This window comes from Cnephaeus nilssonii (genome assembly GCF_951640355.1).
Source record: "Cnephaeus nilssonii genome assembly, chromosome: 4".
Classification (NCBI taxonomy): domain Eukaryota; kingdom Metazoa; phylum Chordata; class Mammalia; order Chiroptera; family Vespertilionidae; genus Cnephaeus; species Cnephaeus nilssonii.
In genome coordinates this window covers 96,812,849-96,836,044 of record NC_137075.1, presented here as the reverse complement: position 1 = coordinate 96,836,044, position 23,196 = coordinate 96,812,849, and the positions used below count along the sequence as shown (strand labels likewise).

Here is a 23,196-nt window from a genome sequence, read left to right as displayed (position 1 = left end):
GGACCAGAGGGGGAGGTCTCATGCCCTAGTTAATCACAAGTACAATAGGGAGGATTCTTTATTTCCTGCTACAAAAGAGTTTGCTCTACTTTGTTTTAGCTGACTTTCATATGGCCCACCATGGTTGCATGTTTCAGATTGAAACTCTTTGTTGTTTGCAAATGAAACCATTTTGCTAGAGAAATATCTGACTAGTTTTTGTTTTAAGGTCAATAGGTTGCAAGCCTTGTCAGACAATGACAGATATCTGATGGGTTAATAAAAATGCCTATTCTATTGGCTACATCATGGTATTCATAAGTAATGTAATTCTGATCAGCATTACAACTTTATGCTTATTGCTGCAATATAACCAGCTTGAGCAAGTTGAATAAATTGAATCATATAGCAACTTGGTATCTGAGTGAAGAAAAAAAGACGTCAATCTTAGAAACAATTTTAGGTAAGCATGAGTATTTTTAACAGCTATTTTCCAAATTTGCTTCCCCCTAGCTTCTTTAGTAATGTATTAGAGGCCCGGTGCACAAAATTTCTGCGGGGGGGGGGGGGCGGGTAGAAGGTTGGTCCCTCAGCCCAGCCGGCATCCTCTTATAATCTGGGATCCCTCAGGGGATGTCAGGCCTAAACCAGCAGTCTGACATCCCTCTCACAATCCGGGATGCTGCATGCACCAGTGACCATACTTTTCATAGAGGTGAAAGGCATCTTGCTGTTGTATGGGCAGCTATATTTTTATGCCCTGAATATAAAAAGTAGTACATAACATGATCCTTCTGAGGCAGTAGTACTATTTCCCCCATCTTATTGGTGGAAACACTGAAGCAGAGAGAAGTTAAGTAATTGGCATTGTCACACAGTTATAAGTGTCAGAATCAGGGCTGACCACAAAATGTGCAAGCCAGAGTCCATGCATGTCATCACTGCATCATCCTGCTTTTTCAGTGTTAGAGGTAGCCTTGCCAGGTTTTAATTTTTAAATCTAAGAGACTGTTCCCAATATATAGGGTAGGGTCCCTAGGCCTGGCCAATGATCAGGGCCATCTGTGGGGTGACTGGTGCGCAGGGTGATCAGGGGACCCTCGTTGGCACCTGCCTTGGCTGGTGGCCTGGCGCCACCCACCAGCCAGACCCACCCCACAATCACTACAGCCAGTCACCTCCCTCTCGGGGGGCAGATGCTCAACGCAGAAGCTGCCCCTGACCGGTGGAAAGACCAGTGGAATGACTGGTCACTATGACACACTGACCACCAAGGGGAAGACACTCAATGCAGGAGCTGCCTCCAGCCTGCAGGCCCCTGGCCAGCCAAGACGGGTGCCAGTGGGGGCCCCCAGATTACCCCACCAGTTGTCCCACAGATCGGCCCTGATTGCCGGCCAGGCCTAGGGACCCTACCCATGCAGGAATTTCATGCACTGGGCCTCTAGTACAGAATAATTCATATGTGAAAACTGTACATCATTAATATATGGAGTTTGGTGAGTTTAGACCTATGTATGCATTCACATTACCATCACAACAATCTAAGTAACAAACAAATCCATCACCTCTAAAGTTTTCCTGTTTTTTGTTGTTTTAAAAAAAGCAACACTTACATGATATCTACATTCTTAATAAATAAGATCTTGGATATAACACATAAAAAGCACAGACAACAAAGACAAAAATACATAAGCAGGACTACATCAAATTAAAAGGCTGTGGACAATAAAGGAATCAATAAACAGAGTGAAAAGGCAACCTACAAATTGGGAGAAAATACTTGCAACCCATATCTATATATATAAAAGGCTAATATGCTACGTGTCCAACCATCCGACTGATTGCTATGACACGCATTGACCACTAGGGAGCAGACACTCAACACAGGAGCTGCCGAGCTGCAGTGACTTGGCAGTGGCGGTTCTCGGGTGACACAACCCGGAAACAGAGAGGAGGGAACCCAATTCCTGGCAGGGCTGTGCGATTCCACCTTCGGCCGTGGGTTATGTTGTTGCTGGGGCACTGTTGGCTCCAAATCTGGTTTACTGCACACTTGTGTTTGCGTTCCACACTCTGTATGATGGCAACTTTGCAGAGTGCCCTCTTGTACTCTGGGAGCCCTCGGGGGCTGTCAGAGTGCCAGTTTTGGCCTGATCCCCACAGGCCAGGTAGAGGGACCCACCTGCTAGAGGGACCCCACACACTCTGCAGATGCTAGGGAGGGACTGTGGGAGGTTGGCCCCATGGTGTATCCAGCCCGGCTCACCAACTGCCACCCCACCAGCCACCTTCTAATTAATTTCCTTTCAATGTGCATGAATCCATGCACCAGGTCACTAGTATCTGATAAGGGGTTAATTCTCAAAACATATTGAGTAACTCAATAACAACAACAACAACAAACAACAACAAATATTCCAACTAAACAATGAGCAAAGGACTTGAACAGATAGTTCTCCAAAAAAAGACATGCAAATGGCCAATAGGTATACAACATTTTTTTCAATCATCAGGGAAATGCAAATCAAAACCACACTGAACATTACCTCACATCTCAATGGCTATTGTCAATAAAACAAAAGATAATAAGAGTTGGCAATGTAGTGGAGAAATTAGAACCCTGTATACTGTTAGTGAAAATATGATGAAAAAGAATATAGAGGCTCCTCAAAAAATTAAAAATAGAACTACTGTGGAATCCAGCAATCCTATTTCTGGATACATATACTCCCCCCCCCAAAAAAAATTGAAATCAGTATCTCAAAGAGTTTAGAAGTTTACTACAGTATTTTTCACAATAGCCATGCTATGGAAACAATCTAGTGTCCATCAACAGTTGAATGGGTAAAGAAAATGCAGTATATACATACAATAGAATATTATTTAGCCTTGAAAAAGGAACTGTTACCATTTGTGACAACATGGATAGACCTGCAAGGTATTATGCTAAGTGAAATAAGTTAGTCACAGAAGGATAAACACTGCATGATTCCTCATATATAAAGCATCTAAAATAGTAAAAAGTATAGAAATATATAACAGAATGACAATTATCAGGGGATAGGGGAAAGGGTTACTGTTCAATGGGTAGGTCTACTACACAACATAGTGTTTACAGTTAACAGTAATGCACTGTGTACTTAAAAATATATCTAGTGACTACTTTCCTGAATGAATCATGTGATCATCATTACCACTGGGACTGTTAAATATTTTGGGTAGTGATTTGGATTATTTGGAAGCTTAGAGCTATATCCTCTGATTGTAAGAGTTCCTTTCCACTCTGAATCCATAGATAGAGCAAAGCTTTGCTTTTAGGCAAATTTCACTAAATGCTCACTGGTTACAATTGAGGTGAATTTAATTAAGTCATTTTTTCATCTTATTTCTAATTATATATTTCCAATCACTTTGTGACATTAATCAGTTATCTATTGAAGTGGTTCTAGATGTAACATTATTAACATAGAAATTAAGTGAGAGAAAGCATGTGGGATTTTGAGCATTAACCATGGAACTAATTAAATACTATTGAATCCATTGACTTAGGTTTTATTTTATTATGAGCATTTATCTTGAAATTTCATTTAACCAGCATTGTTCGTTTGTGAATTTAGTGTATCAGTCTTTATCTTTCTATCACAATTATTACAGTACTAGAGGTCCAGTGCACAAAATTCATGCCCGGGGGTGGGGAAGGCTATCTTCCCGGCCTGCAACCTCTCGCAATCTGGGACTGCTGGCTCCTAACCACTCCTCGCCTGCCTGACTAATTGCCCCTAAAACTCAAGCTTCTTCTTTTTTATTTTTAATATTTATATTTCTTCTTTATTTTTTATTTTAAAAGTCAAGCTTCTTGAGAACATGAGGCATTTAACATTATTCCATATTCCTTACAGAGAGCTAAGCATCGTAAACACAGCAAACACTTAATACTTATGGGCTTCTATACAAACACTTTCCACTCAGGAATATTTTAATAGTCAGTCTCCAAAAACTTGAATTGGAAAATCTAAAAGTAGCATGCTCAGATTTCAGGCATCAGGTGCTATTAGCAGGATTTCTATCCCAATTGAACTCTAATTCTTAGCTCTCAACAGTCTGGACAAACTGCCTTTCACTGTCCCCAAAGTTTCTTTTTCGTCACTATCCCATTTTCCTTTTTTTTTTGAGTTCAATGTTTTATATCCACATCAGTATCAACGTACCATTCAAAACCCACCTGCCAGCCTTGCTGAACAGGCAGGAGGGGGGAGGGGTCCATGGCAGCATAGAAAACCAGGGTTCTTGTCCCAAAAGAGGAGAAAATGGGTTTATAGTCAAGGAAACAAAATCAGAGCCCAACATGGTCAAGGAGAAGCCTTGAAACTACATGGAGCGGAGGTGCTGTGGGCAGCGGTGCATCTCGGCTGGCCCAGCAGTACCTGCAGCAGCCTCGGCTCCTGGGGTCAGATAGGGCCCAGCTCTTGAGGTTATTTTTTTATAATTTTGCTTTTGGGGGAGGAGGGCTTCTGGGCAGCAGTTCCATGTGGGGGTAACCAGTGCGGGTTTCACTTCAGGGTTAGGAGGGGAAGTTGGGTCTGTGGGGCAGGACCGCCCAGCCCTAAATGTCACAGCTGAGGTTCTTGGAAGTGGCCCTGCGAAGTTCCTTCCTGCCTTCTTCCTGCTCTGACCTCAGGTCTATGACTTAAAAATCAGGGCACCAGGCTGGGGCTGAGCACCCCAGGGGCCTTTGTAAACATGGCAAGTACAGGCAGGGGGAGCTTGGGGGAACTGTAGGAACTGGTGGGGGCAGCCAGAGCCAGGGGAGGGCAGTGCCCATGGGGAAATGGGGCATAGGGTGGAGGAGGTATGCTCTAACAGAGACTTAGAGGTACAGAGACTAAGAGAGACAGAGAGGACAGAGATGGGGATAGAAAGAGTGACAGGAAGAGAGAGACTCAGAGAAAGCAAGAGAGATTGAGACAGAGAAAGATTCACAAAGAAGAGAGACAGACAGACAGAAATATGGAGTCCTGCTCTGTATGAGTCAGCGGGCAGAGGGGAGGGCAGGGCTGGCACAGGATGTGCCAGTGTGATGGTGAGTGCATCATTGTTTATCACGAGGGAGGTGTGCTGGCAATGCAGCACCAGCTCCTTTAGAGACCCGTACAGGCTGTAGGCCTCCACAAAACCCAAGCCAGTGGCCGTGTGGTAGATGACACAGTGCTTGGTATCGCCGTCCACCACCACAGAGCAGGCATAGCAGTCCCGCTGGCTGCTCTCACTGATGAGGAAGGTACCATCCCTCTTGCCGTTCAACATTTCCTCAGCCTGCGTGCAGTTGATCTTGTCCACATACCAGGTTCGTTCCTCATGGTGGGGAGGGCATCATGCTCCATCAGTGCATACTGGTCTTCAGTCTCATTTTCAATTCCCAACCACTCGTTGATTTTCTTCTGCCGGACGCCTTTCTGGGTGAGCCATACCAGGTGCTGGTCTCGGATCTTGAGCAGCTGCATGAGGTCTGGCTTCAGGCTGTTCATGCGCTTATCTCAGTTGTCCAAGGCCTGTGTCCACAGCTCTTGTTCCAGCTTTGTTCGCTCTTGGGGAGCTCAGCGATGCGAGCCTTGAGCCGTCCTGAGTTCAGCAGGATCCTCTGCATCTCTTTTTCATTGCCCTCATGCCGGAAGCACTCCAGATACTCCTTGCTGCACTTCCTTGAGTCTGGCCCTGCTCTTGGAAGATCTTAATGGTTTCATTGAAGGCTTCAATTATGGTGCACTTCATCTGCAGTTCCTGGGAGGTGCGAGTGTACTCCTCGCAGAGCTGGTCGTACTCACGGCTCCTGTCCTCCGCTTCAAACTAAGGTTACAAACAATTTCCCGCCAGAAGTCACGTCCAAATACTGCCAGACTGGGGACTATAGGGCTGCCTATGTACATGCGCAGTAACAGGCTCACGTTCTAGCCCTAGGTGCCCAGGCGTCCTCCACAATCCCACAATCCTCTGGTCGCATACTTCCGGTTTTTCTAGCTCCTCCTTAAGTGGTGTTTCCTTCAGTTGCCTTGCAGCGTCCAGGGCCTCTAGTTGGAGAGGATTTTTCTGTTCTTTGGCGTTGATAGCTGTTTGCTATTGGGAGTCAGTGAAGTTTTGGGAGTACTGCCGCTGCCATGAACATGTCGGTCCTAAACGCACTCATGAAACAACCGCCCATTCAGTCCACAGCTGGTGCTGTCCTGGTCCGCAATGAGAACGGTACTGTGCTGAGCCATTTCCCAGTTGGATCTTCCTCTTCCTTCCCCAGCACACTCCAAACATACTCCAGCTGACCACCCCAACCCCGCAGACCCTTAAAACCTTCCCACCTATTTCTTTGACTTTCCCCCATCAAACTCACACCCTATCACGTTATCTAGAAGTGCCCCTTAACCGTTACCTGGGGGGTGGGGCCAGCCTGGGCTAGGGGCCATGGTGTTCTGGTCTCTGGTCATTTTGGTCATCAGGGACACTGGCTTTTTATATATATAGATTATTTTACAGGGAAAATAGATGAGATTGGCAATCATTTTCACTTAGACTAAATCTATAGACCCAAAACTACACTGACTGTAATTGTCACCTGATTACATCGTCAAGATGGGATTTGGGGAGGGTTTTATGCTGGAAAGACCTGGTAAATATTTGCCTTCTTGGCTTTTCTATTGTCTAGCATGTGTGATGTTATTATTGATAATGTAACAAGTATACAAAGCTGTAGAAGACAGAGCTCCTGCTTTTAGAAACTTACCAAGTGAAGAGGAAATAATCATCTAATGCTTATACAAATGAAAGTTGACATGAGGAATCATACAGACTTGAATTAGAATTTTGCTCTTCCATTTATTAGCTGTGATTTACTGGATCTTACCAAGCCTCAGGTTTCTTAATATGTAAAACTGGGATAAGTTTGTTGGAAGAATCAAATGTAATAATGCATGTAAAATGCTAAGAGCAGTGACTTTGTGGTGAGTGCTTAATGAATATTAATCTTTAATAATATTAATGGAAAATATAGAACATACATCCACATGATTATAAATAAAATCATGAAAATAGTAGCTAAAATAAATTTATTTAATGCATCAAAACCTGCATTATTTTATTTAATTGAAATTTAATTGAAATTTAATCTTTTCAATTTAATATTGAGCCCCGTCTATTTGCAGCTTTATAGTTATTCCAGGAGAAGTGTGGAATTGCATGTTTGTGATTTATGCTTACATCAGAGCCCTGACTTCTGATAATTTTCTCATTAAATCAGCAATATAAGTCGGAGGTTTTACTTTGTGGTGTTTGATAAAAACTTGTCCATAAGGTGAATCCTCTCATCTCAGTGGTCCCCTAAGTGTAGTGTTTATAATGAGCTCATAAAATATTCAAATTCAAACTACCCTAGGGATTCTGAATCAGGCTGTGGCGAGTGACCAAGAAATGTGAATATTTTAAAAGTATCATAGATACCTCTGATTCAGGTAGTTAGGAACAATACTTTGACAACCAGTGCAAATTTATCTCTGCTCTATTGATGTTGATAATAAAAACCAAGAAATCCAAGCTTGGGGGAGAAGACCATCAATATCTGAAGAAGACAGGGGCCTTCAAGTGGAGTTGATATTGTCAACATTTCTAGCTTTGAAAATGTATGATGGTCTACAGTCCCTTCATTATGGCCTGAAATACATCGGTGAAATTGGTAGTTTCTGGAATGAATGAAGAGAAGCAGCATATGTGAATGCCTGTCTGCACAATGGTTAGGATTAAAATCAGTCAGGAAGGTTTAGTGGATATATTGAAAGTCAACTAAACCACCTACAAAGGAAGAACATAAGTTTCCTATTATGCCCATCAACACAAAGGGCTTCACAAATAACACAACTTGCGTGGGACAAATGTAGGCATTTCTGCACTCTTTCATGAAAATTCTCATAAATATCTCTGGAATATAATATGTACCATGTTTACTTCCCATTGCATACAGAAATCAATAAGAAACTATCAAGTGTGTAGTGATATCTTTAAAAAGGTGACTGGTAACATGAATTTGGAACTGCTCATTATATATTAATTATACTTGTCAATACCGATGCCTTAACTTAGCTCTCATGCCCCCCTTGCAACATTATCATGTCATTAAATCATTTTGCAACTCCAGTAGAATGAGAGTATGAGTTTCCAGTGGGCCCAATCTAAATTGTCAGGTGATTTTAATAGTGATGTCCTGAGAAGGAAGCTCCTTGATGATTGTAGACCATGTGAAAACCTCAGCATTATTGTCTTTCTCAGCAGATCCTCTGTACTAGCAATATTTACTCAGCAGCTGAGACTTCTTTCCTCCAGAGAAAAGTTTAAAATAACGTGTGCTTTGCAATTACAAAGGATTTTTATTATTAAAATAATTCAGAATCAGCTAAAAGTGAATTCTGTCAAAATTCTAGTAAAAAGATGCAATAAAGTTAATTTAAAAAATAACACTTAAACCATCTCAAAATTGCAGCATCTAATTTCAATAGTTATACTGTCTTCTTCTGCAATATAACAGAAATTAATATGTGCTAATTTATTTAACAAATGAAACAGGAAAGTGTGCTCCATGACTACCCCACTACAGTAATACTTGTTCAGAAGCATTTTGGGATAGCCTGTTAAAATATTTAAGACTTTAATTACAAATCATTTCTCCTAGCTTTATGGGTGGTATAAGTATTAAGCTAAATAAAGTGTTATGAAATCAAATATAACCAAGGAAATGGAGAAATAAAGCAACTATTTTTCCTTGCCCATGTGAGAAACAGAATAAAAATTTGCTGACCTAAGCATGTTGTAGGTGAGGAAGGAATCTACCAATGAGGCTAATTCAAGAAGTGAACATTGTCCATTAAGGCCAAATTGTGTTTTACTCACATTTATGTTAATCTTTTATTTTCTTCTGACTTGGTATTTCCTTTACTATTTTATCTTCATTTTTAAAAATTTCATCTTAGACTTCAACTTGGGATATTATTTTCAGTTCACATATTATTCTAATGCAAATACAGGACATATCACCAACTCTATTTCTTTCCCATAGATGCTTAGAACATGACAGCAATTTGATAATGAGTGGTTACTGTTATTTATTTATTCTTACTTAATTTTTTAAATTTAAAATGTAGGGACCAAGGGGGAAAATAAAACAAACAAAAAAAACATGTCTCAGTAATGAAAGGAACACCACACAAATCTTGCACATCTATAGCTTTTTATCACATAGTGATGAACTGGCAGGAAATCAGAATGCTTCTGCTCTGACAGCATTCAAATGCTCAAATGTAGGAAACCAGTGAGAGAAGGATACCTTAAAGGAGCCACACACCACAGATGGGGAGAACCTTACAAGACTAGGCTGAAAAGTTATTGAAGAAAAAAATGTAGCACAAAGTGAGTTAATTTAGTGAAGGCTCAAATGACGCTATCCTGCCTATGACTATGGCTTCCATGATTATATTTACATCTGAATACGATAATTAATGTTTATCTAAAGCCATGGGGAATAAAAAAGATCAGTCTTTTGGCTCGTTCCAATCAAAGCATCCCCTGGTTTCTGTAAATAAAGATAGTTTTCATAAGTAAAAATCAAGGTCATTAAATAGCTGAGAAGCTTAATTCTGCAAAATATTAATTTATTGCTGATGCTCTTTAAAGAAGACTGCACTGTGTGATTTGGCTGTTATCATTGGGGAGAGAGATGAGCAAAGTCATTTGGATAGGTAAGGTGAGAAAACTAAATTTAGATTTGCCACCTAAGGTAGTAGAGAACTCTTTTTTTTTTCCTTTCAGAGGCAGTATTGGAAAAGTTCAAGTGTATGGGTAGGTATGGGGTGGGGGGAATAACACCTTCAGGGCAGAAGGAGCAAGCAGAGGGCAGGAGGAAAGGTGCCAGTACAAAACAGCCCACCCTACTCATGAGATTATGCCAACACTCACCTTCTTGGGACTCAGGAAAATCAAATAAGGGATTTGAACTCAATCATCTATAAAGTCTCTACCGGTTACCTGTGGCAAGGGGAAGGTTAATGATTCTCAGAAAGGCCCACAACTTCTGAGAGGCTAGAAATTGGGTGGGCTTCAATGCACATCTCAGTTTCCTTTGTTAATTCCCAGCCCATTTCATTTGAAAGCTGGTGAGATTTCCTTCCTAAGAAGCTTGTCTATATCCTAAAATAACTATGGTTTCTATTCTCATTTTTCTTCCCCAGACATCCCGTCAGGTTACTGGTTCTCTCCTAATTTTCCTATCTCTTATCACAAGAGAGAACAGAGGTTTAGGTACTAGATTCATTGTTTACTGCTGCTTGATGTTTGCAGGTTCATAGGATGGTACACTGGCAGAAAATTAGAATAATATAAATCACACCCTCCCTTAGTCCACAACCAAGAAGAAAAAAAAAAAAAAAAGAAGAAGAAGAAGAAGAAGCCCAGAGACATTAAGAAACCAACTCAGAGTCACACCAGCAGTTACCATAGATTTAGAAACAGAAACCATAGGGCTTAATTTCCAGACCACTTACTGTCTCCTCTTTACCACTGTGTATCTGACTTCTTATCACAAGTTATATAATAGTATCCTTGTTTTCCAAATATTGATTAAAATATGGGACCACCTTTCATGCATTTTCTTTTTTTTTCTGTAATTTTCTTCTTATTGCTACTAGCTTTGAGAAAAAAAAAATGTTTAATGGGTATTTCATGAATCTAATTTCTGGTCAACCCAAAGTGCTTTACATTTATCAGTTCTCATTTTCATCTTTGCTCTTGAGCTCATTACTCTGCTTTTTATCTTCACTGAACTGCGATTGGCATCTATTAACCTACATCTCTTACAATATGACTCTTCCGGATAGTAATCAACTGACACTGGTGTTGTGTATGTGTGTGTGTGTATGTGGGGGAGGGCGGGGCTGCCTTGATATTAGGTGCAGATTTAGGAATTAACAATCCTTTCTATTCTGCAAATACCTACTTAATTCACTCTCCTGTTTTTTGGATCAAAAGGGAAGATCAAACACTGTGCTAGTAACTTTCTAGAAGCAAAATGATTTTGAGTGTTTATACATTCATGGACTGTCATGAATGGGTGAGCTATTAGCAACTAACCTTCTTAGCTACTCATCTTGTTTTTATTTGCTGCACACCAGCCGTGTGTCAGATATTTTGCAGAAGAAATAGAGATGAAAGCATGGGTCTTCCTCTAAAAACACTTATAGCCAGGCCAGTGGTTGGAACACATGCCCAGATTGCTGGTTCGATCCCCAGTGTGGGGGGTACAGGAGGCAGTTGATCAATGATTCTCCCATTATTGATGTTTCTATCTCTACCTCTCCCTCTCTAAAATCAATAAAAGTATATTAAAACAATATTAAAAAAACAAACAAACTTATATCCGATTAGGAGTGGCTGGAGGCAGAAAGGGAGGTAGTCAACATCAATGTTCACTGCAAAGCTTTATGCTGGATTGTCTCAGTGTGTGATACCTGCAAAAAGGCAGACTTAGATCCAGACTGGGCAAGTCAGGGAAAGCTTTCAGAGAAAGGCAATGTCTGAGCCTGCTGGTGAATTAAAAGGAGTGAGCCAAGTGACTATGTAGAGAAGGGCAGAGAGTAAAACTCACGGAATTATAAAATCCAGAGCTAAATAGAAAGAACATATTCAGGAAAACATAATAGGTTGGAATGATCAGACTGCAGGAAACTTCCTGTGAACTAAACAGACATCCTGAATTCCTGCAGCTCCGCTTCTGCCAAGCTGAAGATTCGGGCCTTCATGTTGAAAACTACAGGAAACCCTAGAAAGACTCTAATTGAGAAAGCGATAGGATGAGATTAACATTTTCATAAGCTGCTGCTGACAGCAATATAAAAGATAGATTTGGCAGAGTTTGGGGTGTATGAAGAGGTGAGACTTGAAAAATGGCAACCAGATAGGAGCTTCTAATAATAATCGAAGTAAGAAACAATGAGGTCCTGGTACAAGCAGCCTCAGTGAGAGTGGAAAATCAAGACACCCTGAAGACCATTAAGAGAGAAAATGGATACTCCAGAAAACAGAGGGGACTGAAGATGGGGAATTAATCAAGCTGGGCCACACACTTAATGAGTACCAGAGCTGCGATTGGAACCAGGCGCCTACCTCCAGTCAAGGATAATTTTCGAGACACCACTCTGCCTTGCCGAGTCTATGCTCTGACAATGACAATAATTAAACTTAAGATGGATTGTCTATTTATAGCAAAGGGCTACATTTAAGAGACCCCATTTTTCCTCATTATTCAGGGCAAGTAAACGCAGGTGTTTGATTCAAATAGAATAGGATGTTAACAACCCCCTCAATGCATGAACTTCTTAAAAAACAAACAGACATTGGCTGTCCTTGATTTAACCTTAAAGCAGATATCACTTCCCTTAGTCAGTGAGCAAGGTGACAAAAAATTTCCTGAATTGTCCCCTTGATAATTTTTTTAACCCATAGCAACGCAATGTCAATAGAGACTGTTGCCAAGAGTGAGGTATCCCAAATCAAGCCCTCATTCCTAAACAGATTTGGGGAGTGGATGGGAGTAGGAGTCAAGAAGAGTTGTAGGGTTAGCCACAAATGACCTCAGCTCTTTAGCCAAGTGACAGAGATTATGTCAATGCCACATCCTACTGCGAGGATCAAATGGGGTAAGGGCTTTGAATGCTGTAAATGAGAAAATTGAGGATTAGGAATGGTTATCATTCTTTCCTCCAAAGTGAAGGTGCTTTAAAAATATTTTACAATGCTTGGTTTTGAGAGAATTACAAAGGTATGACAGCTCTTTGTCACACAACTTGTTTCCCCAAATAAAAAACATACGCTATTTGATAAAGAGAACGTTATAATCCCAGATGAATCACAAACTGCCCTCTACTGGCTCTAACTCAGTTGGTTTATGCACACCTCTTAGATTACTTTTGGTAAACAGTAGCTACCAGAAAAGTTGTAGGTTATCTACACCCCATTCCCCCTCCCCCCAATATCACGACCAGTTTATAGTGCAAGGAAGTCTCACATCATGCATGTAGGCATTTATTTGCTGAAAATTATTAGCAAATACATACAATGAAAACAGTTCCTAGGGGCTATTCTGCAGGGTTGAGGGAGTTCCCTGTACCTGGAGAGAAGCATTATGTTCAGTGCTACAAAAGTCATTTGACCCTCACAAAATGGCAAACAAGGACTCACACATGTGTGTTCCACCTAAGGACATGTCCAGAAGGCACTTCCATCCTCAGACTTACTAACAAACTAAAACGCTGAAATATATACTCTTAAAACACAAGCAGGGAAGTGGAAAAGTATGCATTCCGGGGATCATGACATAGTGTTGGTGGAATGTCAGAAGGAAATTGTCATTATACTTTAACAATGGAGATAAATGACTCCCAAGTTTTGTGACATTCTCTGTAGCCTTTTTGTTCTTTCTTCTTCTTTCCATCTTGGGTTTTCTAAATCCCACTGACCTTGACCTTCATGTCAGTACCCCAACTCAGGGTGCCTTCCCTGATATCCTGAACCTGTTATATCCTGTCATTCTAAGCTCCTGTTGTACCCTACATTTCCCTGTTGGTAACATTAATTATATTTATGATTACTTGTCCAAGATAAACTATACATGATCGGGGGAAAAAGTCAATGACAATATTCTTCACTGCTTTTTTTAGGCTCATGAAATTGCTGATACTTCATTGTGTCTTGATTTCAAAACAGCAATTTCATGTGGTTCAAACTCATATGCCTTAGTACTTATCAGAGTACCTATCTAAATGGTAAATGTAACATATATCTTAGGGTGAATTCATCAGATATGCTTTTAATGAACTTAATCAAATAGGGCATTCAGGACAAGTTGTACAAACTGCATTTTTTTCCCCTCTAGATCTCACTTGTTAATGATGAACTAATTTATTTGAAACAAATGATCCATTATGTAAGCATCATTTATTTATGTGACATCTATGTTACAGAACACATCATAAGAATTCTTAAAAATAGATGGAAAGCTTGATAGTAATTTAGCCTAGCATTTTATGACTAGTGAATGCAATACTCTTCATTTAAATCAAAAGTAGTTTCATTAGAAGTGGGAATGTGTCCTGGGATCCTGATGCATCCTCTTCTTTCTTATCCCTCATTTGTCTCAGAGTGGAATCCTCCTTACCTCCTCCTTCCATGGGGAAATCTCAGAGACACACATGATCTGGAATAGGCAGCCTGAATGATCATCCTTAAGCTTCCTGTGTTACTGAGAGAATGAGTGTTGACCTAAAAGTTTCCATGACCTTACAGAAAACAGTACTGTAGAAGGCTATCTGAAATACTAAAGGTTTTAAGAATTCAGATAGAAATTTTCGTAACTATTAAAGACAGGGGTTGGTAAACTATGGCCATTGGATCAAGCCCAGCTCAGAAAGTTTTACTTGAGCACAGCCCTCTGATTTATTTGCTTTTTTTTGTAGCTGCTTTCTCACTAAAACAGTAGAATTGACTAGTTTCCATAGAGATTATAGTGTTGGAAAGCCAAAAATATTAACTATCTGTATCTGTAAAATAATAATTTGCCAACTCCTGGTTTAAAGAAATATGTTTTTTGTATGTGTTAAATCCTTTAGCAATTATTAGTTGAAATTTTGACATATATAGTTATGTATGTGGATAATGATTAAATCATGCAAATTATAAGCACTATTATTTCATTTGCCTACTCCAGCATAAGGTAATGACATCATCACCATGAGGGTGAACTTCCATTTAGGTTTGAGCTTAATGAAGAGAGCATACCTTGTTAAGCATGAAATGACTCATGTCATAACACTCACGAACTGACCCAAGATATGGGCACAAATCTGAATTACTGCAACTTCCTTTGTTCTCTCATTCATTTCTTCAGCGTAGGTTGATATAAAGCTGCAAAAATATTAAAATTCAGTGTCTAAGTTGAGATACTTATCTGGGATCTCTATTGATCCCCATCACTTCCTCTTAATGAGCTGTGATATTTGCCTCAGTCAGATTGAAAGAATAATGAAGCCAAAAAAGACCACATTATCTTAGGATTTTGAGCCTCTACCTGATACTGAGAGGCTTCCCCAGGCATCATGAAAAGATGAGGTGTGGAGAGTGAGAGCCAAACGAAGCTCAAGCCCCACTCAGGTCTCATGCTGCTGGCCACAGATGGTTCACAGCTTTAGCTGGGGCTCTGCGTGCTCTCAGGTCACATCTATGCTTTCACACACCTCTGAACCTAACAATTCAAGGTTCTTTCTCACTGATTCAAGGAAGTTTTCATTTACTGGACAACAACTGTATTTTTTTCCTCCTAAACACTGATCAGAGTTGCATTTTCTACATGTGCCATATCTCTATTCCCAACTTGGATGCCATTTATCAGTCATTGTGATTTTTCTATGGACAAGTTATATACTCCCTGTCATTAAATGAACACCTACCATTCAGTTCTCACAGCTTCTGTCATACTGCAGTCTTTAGTATATCCCATAGTTATTTATATCTTGTTCTTTTTTCTGGACACACACACACACACACACACACACACACACACACACAGAGAGAGAGAGAGAGAGAGAGAGAGAGAGAAACACACACACAATTACCAGTTATATACACTGATTTTTTTTAAATGAACTTTGTTATTCATTAGAGCATATTGTATTCTTCTAACAATACTGGCTTTTTTTTTTTTTACTTAGAAGTGAGAATCTCTTTGCCACCTTTTCTCAATAGTGCATGCAGAAATCACAAATTAGTACTGACTTTCTGCACAATTCATTTTCTTTGTTATCCTGGATCTAGATAGACCCCATTTCCAGGGTGCCTTAGAGGTAAACAGTGATTATTAAACCGGCAGGACACATTGAAGGAATTCTTTATCTGTACCCAGAAACTAGAGACTTGTTTGTTTCTGTTAGGCATTGTTTCCTATTTGTTTGTTTTGTTTAGTTTTGCTGCTTTAAAAATACAATGCACTGGCTAGTTTATGAGAACTAACATGCTCAATATAAAAGAACTACCCACTATCAAGCTAAGAACTAATGGACAATCAAAAGATATTTTTTTAAAAATATATTTTATTGATTTTCCACAGAGAGGAAGAGAGAGGGATAGAGAGTTAGAAACATCGATCAGCTGCCTCTTGCACACTCCCCACTGGGGATGTGCCCGCAACCAAGGTATATGCCCTTGACTGGAATCGAACCTGGGACCCTTAAGTCCGCAGGCCGACGCTCTATCCACTGAGCCAAACCGGTTTCAGCAAAAGATATTTTAAATAATTCTTTTTTGCTTAAATTTGAGGCAAAGTACTTTGTTATGGCTGTAGGTAAAAAACTGTGACTACCTTCTAGAAACCTACAATAGTATTTTAAAAGTGGTTAAATAGCCCTAGCTGGTTTGGCTCAGTGGATAGAGCGGCAGCCCATGGACTGAGGGTCCTGGGTTCGATTTTGCTCAAAGGCACATGCTTGGGTTGCGGGCTCGATCCCCACTAGGAGGAGTTCAAAAGGCAGCCAACCAATGATTTTTCCCTCTCCCTTCCTCTCTGAAATCAATAAAAATGTTAAAAAATAAAATAAATAAAAGTGGTTAGAGGTTTGCAGATATAAGCACACCTTCTTTAATCCTACCTAATAATAGAGTAATATGCAAATTGACCGTACCTTCACTACACCCACAAGCCACGCCCACCAATCACACCCACCAGGAAACCGTTGCAGGGACGTTGGGGTATGGTGGAGCCCAAGGCCGGGAAAGCCTCGGGCAGAGGCTTTCCTGGCCTTGGGCACCAGCAGGGAGCCTGCAGGGATCACGGATCGCAGGCAATGACCAGGGGGTCGGCTCCTATGATCCATAGCAGGGAGGCTGTGGTGCAACAGAGCCAAGGCCGCCACCCGGGGCCAAGCCTTGACCCTGAAAGAAGGCAGAAGGCGGTGGCCACAGCCAAGGCCTGGGTCCCTGGTGCCGGCAGAAAACTGGTGCAGGCAGCCAGGTGAATGAAGGTCTATTGCACGAATCTTCTTGCAAATGGGCTGCTAGTTTAATAATAAAAAATGATCATCTGTCTCAGTGAGTGTCCTAGATGCTGAAGATAGAAAGATGAATAAGATACTGTCTTCCCCTTTAAGTTTTCCTTTATGTGCTAAAAAAAAAAAACCCAAAAAACCAAAAACGAACATTGTAACAATATAAATGTTCAAAGTGGAGTTAATGGACAACAATTGGTAATTGAGAGAATTTAAGCCATTTCCCCCCCCCCCCCCTGAAATTTAAATGAGCCAAACCTACAAATCAGCTATTAGTTAAAGAAGGCTTGGAAATAGAGCTAAGAAAGTCAGTATGATCCCTAGGAGAAGAAGAAAAAATATGAACTCTGCATTAAATAAGAGCTGTATCAAATAATCCATCTGAACTTTTGTTGGTAGCATAAACATAGAATAATCACCACCAAAATAATGAAAAGGTCAGGACATGTTATAATAAATGAAGTGAGCCTGTGCCTGTTGCCAACATCTCTCACTTTAATTGGCACTTGTTTTTAAAGAAATACAGTGACATTTACACTTCAATTATATATGATAAGAATACTAACCAAGGTACAAAACAAACAAAAGAGCTAAAAAATTAAAATTCTATACTTGGAACAGAATTTAAAAAATAGCAACAAGTTTACACTTAAAATCAAGTCTGGATTATACCTCCTACTGTCATGCCCTAAGATTCACCATTAATAAGATCCCATCTGAGTCCTTGGCTCTAATTAGTAAAGAAGGCTTTTATTAACTAACTGAACTAATCATTTTTAATTGAAATATTTATTTTTATGCCATTATGGGCAATGTGAAACTGACATCTGTCATATATAATATAATTGACATTTGATTATTTTTTTAAAGCAGAGTTCATATTTATCTATATAACAAATATTCAAAATCTTTGCATTGCCTGTTGAATAAAGTTTTCATTCCTTCTCAGTAGCCTTTAACCTGCCCCAACTGTTCAGCCTAATTTACCAGCCTTATTTTTTATTTCTCTACTAGTATTTTACATTTTTACTTATCTTTAAATTATTGACTTGTCTGTCAAATTGACAGCTGCTTCCTCTTTCTGGGCCAGCATACAATTTTGGTCATTGGTAGACAAGGGAAGAGAAATGACTTGTAAAAATACAGAAACCAAGCAAAAGTTCGCACTCGCTTTATAGAACATTAAGTGCAATGCCAAATATTGCAATGGTATCTCCGACTATTTAGCAAAAATGTGAATCTTTGAGAATCTAAAGAGATCAAAATACAGCCTGTTTGATGATGGGCTCAAATACATAGAGTTGAGCCCCAGTCTACAGGGGAAGGGTGGGATAGTGGGTATTTTGCTCCTTCTATTTCTATGATTGGTTGTAGACATCTAGACAAAATCCTCATACCACATGAGAATGCAGGGCCTCATTTTTGTTTATATGTTTAGGACCACGAAAATTAAGGAAGCAAGGAACAGGTATTTAATAGGGCATTAATGTGGGTTGCATAATCTTCCTGGTTGAAGTCTTAGTCAATGTCTTGAAAGTGACATTCAAGTAACTTGTATAAGAACTGAAAAACCTAGGAGAAGGTAAAGGGGCTATAAATGGGGATAGAAGGAGACTTGATTTGGGGTGGTGAACGCACAATGCAATATACAGATGATGTATTGTAGAATTGTATAACTAAAACTTATATACTTATAGTAATCAATGTTCCCTCAATAAATTCAATTAAAAAAAAACCTGAAAAACCTCACCAGATATTAATTTCATTAACTTTTATTTAAAAGAACAAGAACTTACAAAGCACTACTTGGCAGAGAGGGGATTGGGAGGGGAAAGATTCATAACATATTATATGTTATATATCAATAGATATCTATATATATATAGATATCTATTGATATATATTATATATCAGTTAAATTACATTTCCTGCAAAATTTTTCTCTACTTTCATGCTTTCTTTAAATAATTTCTTCCATCAGAACTACCTATTAAAATAGGTATATTGGTCTATAGAGCTGACATATAACATTTTAAGCTCAAGAGACATTAAAGTGTACTCCTGATTACTGAATATAGCTTATAGTTTTGTTTCTATTGGGAAATATTCCTTACTCCAATAGTTAGTTAATATTCCAGGTAATTATGCATTTATAGGGTTTTGCAGAGAGGCTTCTAAAGCACATCTATAACAGGTCCTCAAATAACGTATCCATTCAGTGTCAAATGGGGGGATTAAATGGGTTTACATAAACAATTAAATCGATGCACACATGAAGTAAATTTTAAAAAGGTTAATAATTAAAAACAGAAAAAAAATGTACTTCAGCCAAATAGAAACCAAAAGTAAACTAAGGTAGCCATTTTATATCTTACAAATGAGAATTTAAAGAGAAGTGTGAAACATTGTTCTTACATGCTTGTAAATTAAAGAATAGTTCATAAAAATATAGCTATTATAATCTATGGACATAAAAAATTAACCAATAATATATCAAAAACAATGGATGGAACTGCAGGATGAAGTCATGACAAACAACTATTATAGTTTGATTTTTGACCAACTCTCTTCAAAAACTAATAGCTGAAACAGAAAAGCCAAAACACTGAGAATCTGAACAATGTAATGATACATGCAAACTATTAGACATAGAAAGAGAACTACATACAACAAAGAGGCTAGTTTGTTTTTAGCACCATGAATCATTTATAAAAAAAAACAACACCAAAGACTGTGCATTGGGCAATAATGGAAACCTGAAGCATGTACCTTTAAAAATTATGTATTACCAAGGAACTGTTCAGTTAAAAAAAAACAAAGTTAATCAAGAAATATGACAATATCTATGATAATATCACACAGCAAGTTAGAAGGTACAAAAGTAAAGCAGTACTTAGATAAAAATGTATAGCTTTACATGTATTTGTCAGGTAAGACTAAAGATAAAAAGTAAACAACTGTAGAAAATCTCAAAGAATCACCAACAACAAATCTTGAAGAAATAAGCAATTGTAATCAGGTTTCAGGATACAAGGTTAATATATAAAAATTAATTATTTTTCTATATAAACCAAAAATAAGGGAAATTTAAAAATACAGTACAGTACTATTTAAATTAGTACCCCTCCCCACTAAATGCAATACTTACTAGTAGATAGAACTCTAACAAAGATCTATATGGGAAAAATTCTGATAAATAAAAAGAACTAAATAAATATAGAGATAACCCAAAGTCATGAATAGTAATACACGATGTTCTCAAGCAACCAATTCTTCTCAACTAGATCTGAAGATCCAAATAATCCAAATAAAAATCCCAGCAAGTACTTGGCAAATGATTCTTCTAAAGTTTACATAGAGAGGCAAAAGATCCAGAATAACCAACACAATATTGAAGGAAGAACAAAGTTGGAGGACAAAAACTACCTGATATCAAGACGTACTATAAAGCTAAAGTAATCAAGACAATGTGGTATTGGTAAGAGAAGAAACAAACAGATCTATGAAACAAAATAGCTCAGAAATAGACTCATACAAATAGCATCAACTGGTCTTTACAAATGAACAAATGCAGAAAATGGAGCAAAAATATTATTTTCAACAAATGGTACTTGAACAAGTACCATTTCTGGACATCCATGTGCAGAAAAATGAAGCTAGATGCTGACCTAATACCCTTCAAAATTCAGAAGGTACCACATGGGTTTATTGTTAAATTCTACCAAACATTTAAGGAAGAAATTATGCCAATTCTTTATAACAATCTCACTCAGAAGATAGAAGCAGAATGAATATTTCCTAACTCTTTCTATGAGTCTAGCAATATTACCCTAATACCAAAACCAGACAAAATATTACAAAAGAAAACTAGAGACAAATATTTCCCATGAGCATAGATCCTCAAGAAAATATTAGCAAATTAAATTGAACAATGTATGAAAACAATGATTTACCAAATTGAATAAATTCCAAGTATTCAAGGCTGGTTTAACATTCAAAAACCAATTAATGTAATCCATTTCATCAACAGGCTATAAAAGAAAAATCACAATTATATCAATAAACATTTGACAAAATCCATTATTCATGATAAAAACTCTTAGTAATGCATCTCAGGAATAGATTAATGGTTTCCAGGGGTTGGTGGGAGAAATGAATAGGCAGAGCACAGAAGATTTTTAGAGCAGTTGAAAATACTTTATATATGATAGTAATGGAAACTTGTCATTATACATTTATTCAAACCCAGAAAATGTACAACACTAAGAGTGATCCCTAATGTAAACTATGAACTCTGGGTGATAATGATGTGTCAATGTAGTTTTATCAGTTGTAACAGATGTACCACATCCTAGGGGAATGTAGATAATGAGAGAGGATGTTTGTGATTGGGGGTAGGGATATGTGGGAAATCTCTATGTCTTCCCCTCAATTTTTCTGTGAACCCAAGACTGCTGCATTGCTCTTAAAATAAATAAATAAATAAATAAATAAATAAATAAATAAATAAATAAATAAAGTCTTAATTTAAAAAATCCAGTCAAAGATCTCTTGGCTAGAATCAGTAATATGTGTGCCATGTGCTCAATTCTGGGTTATATAAAAACACAGGAAGCCCTTTTTGGCCCTTTGCTAAAGTAATTTCCTTCCTTTATTCTGCCTTATTGTACTGGATAATATCAAGTTTTATGTGATTAATACTATCCTTATCAATAGCAAAGTATCGATGACAAGAATAAATAGTACGTGCTTGGAAACTAAAAAGTGTTTTTTTGCCTAGTGGTTCAAAATGTTATCCTGCCAGATGGAGAATTTCATTGAGTTTTTGTTTCTAAGGAAATTTGGTAGAATTGAAAAAATTCCATGGCTCGAATGAGAGAGAGAAAAGGAAATGAAGGGGAGGTCAAAAGAGTATGTGCTCTATTGAAAAGGGATTCTTTTTCTCTGGATATAAAAAATGTCACAGATATTATTTCTAAGATTTATGCTACTGAATTTTCAGCAGTGACTAGTCAGGGAGACTGGGAATTGTAGAAAATAAAGAAACAAACTCAATTTAAGACATGTGAGTGGGTAGGCTTGTTTGAAACCTGGCACTGCTCATGACAGTCCAAGGTAAGACCATGATCTGCCTTCTCAAAAGTGCTAGCAGATAAGCTAAACGGGTGGTTGTTTTGTTTTAAATGCTTTTATTCAAATAGATTATTTGTCATCATTTAGACATGCACAGATATCCCTACTCCCAGGCCAAATCAGTTGCTACTCACGGAACTGTCACATCTTTAACCTTTTGCACTCGGATGTCGAGTGTGACGGTTATTGAATGTATCAATAATTTGAAATATAAAAAAATCCAAATAAATAAGTTTGTATGAAAAGAAACTCCAGTTTTTTTATTCTACTGCCATGCTTTGTAAAATCTGGGGTATTTAAAAAATTAAATCCCGAGTAGAATAAATGAATCGAGAAAAAAGCAAGCGAGTGCAAAGGGTTAATGTCACCCTTGTATGTACATTATACTTCTACATCCTTTATATAGCTTAGCTGTCAAGCATGGCACGTGACAAATGGGTATGCATCTTTAATCATCCTGCTCCAATTTCCTTATCTTTCTTCAAACACCCTCACTGATTATTTCTCAAATTGAGAGAACACATCATATTATAGATGTCATATTATAGGCGTTTTCAATTAGTTTTTCCAGTACTATTGGGAGAAATGGATGTTGATGAGATGAGAAATTCATAGGTCTATATGAGAGAAAACATGTTTTGTTTCTACCCAATGGTGTTAAAGTGCACATTAGTGTAACATTAACATTTTATTTTTTAAATAGAAAAAAGGAAAGAAATCATCAAGAACTTGTATCTTTTGGCCTTCATAGCCCTGTCATTTTTCAAAATTTTGTTCAGAAGCAAATAATGAGTTGCTGTCTTGCTTAGAATTATCAATATTCCTCTCAAACACACACAAGCATAGCATGTACTCTCATGAGTATTAATCTGATAAATTTCTTCAGTGTATATTTTCCTCTACTATTTTTACTACAATCACATAATTTGGGGGTGACTCCTATACACTCAATGACAGCTAGGAGGAC

General features: G+C 38.3%; 1 pseudogene across 1 annotated transcript; it reads right to left on the bottom strand.

Annotated features, from left to right (window-relative positions):
* Positions 1 to 321: 321 nt before the first annotated feature.
* On the bottom strand, positions 322 to 15,556 carry LOC307098314 (phosphatidylinositol 3-kinase regulatory subunit beta-like; annotated as a pseudogene). Its single transcript has 5 exons — positions 15,507 to 15,556; positions 14,877 to 14,964; positions 5,983 to 6,093; positions 4,984 to 5,826; positions 322 to 399 (listed from the first exon to the last, which is right to left on the bottom strand). The product of its transcript is annotated as a phosphatidylinositol 3-kinase regulatory subunit beta-like (transcript).
* Positions 15,557 to 23,196: the final 7,640 nt, after the last annotated feature.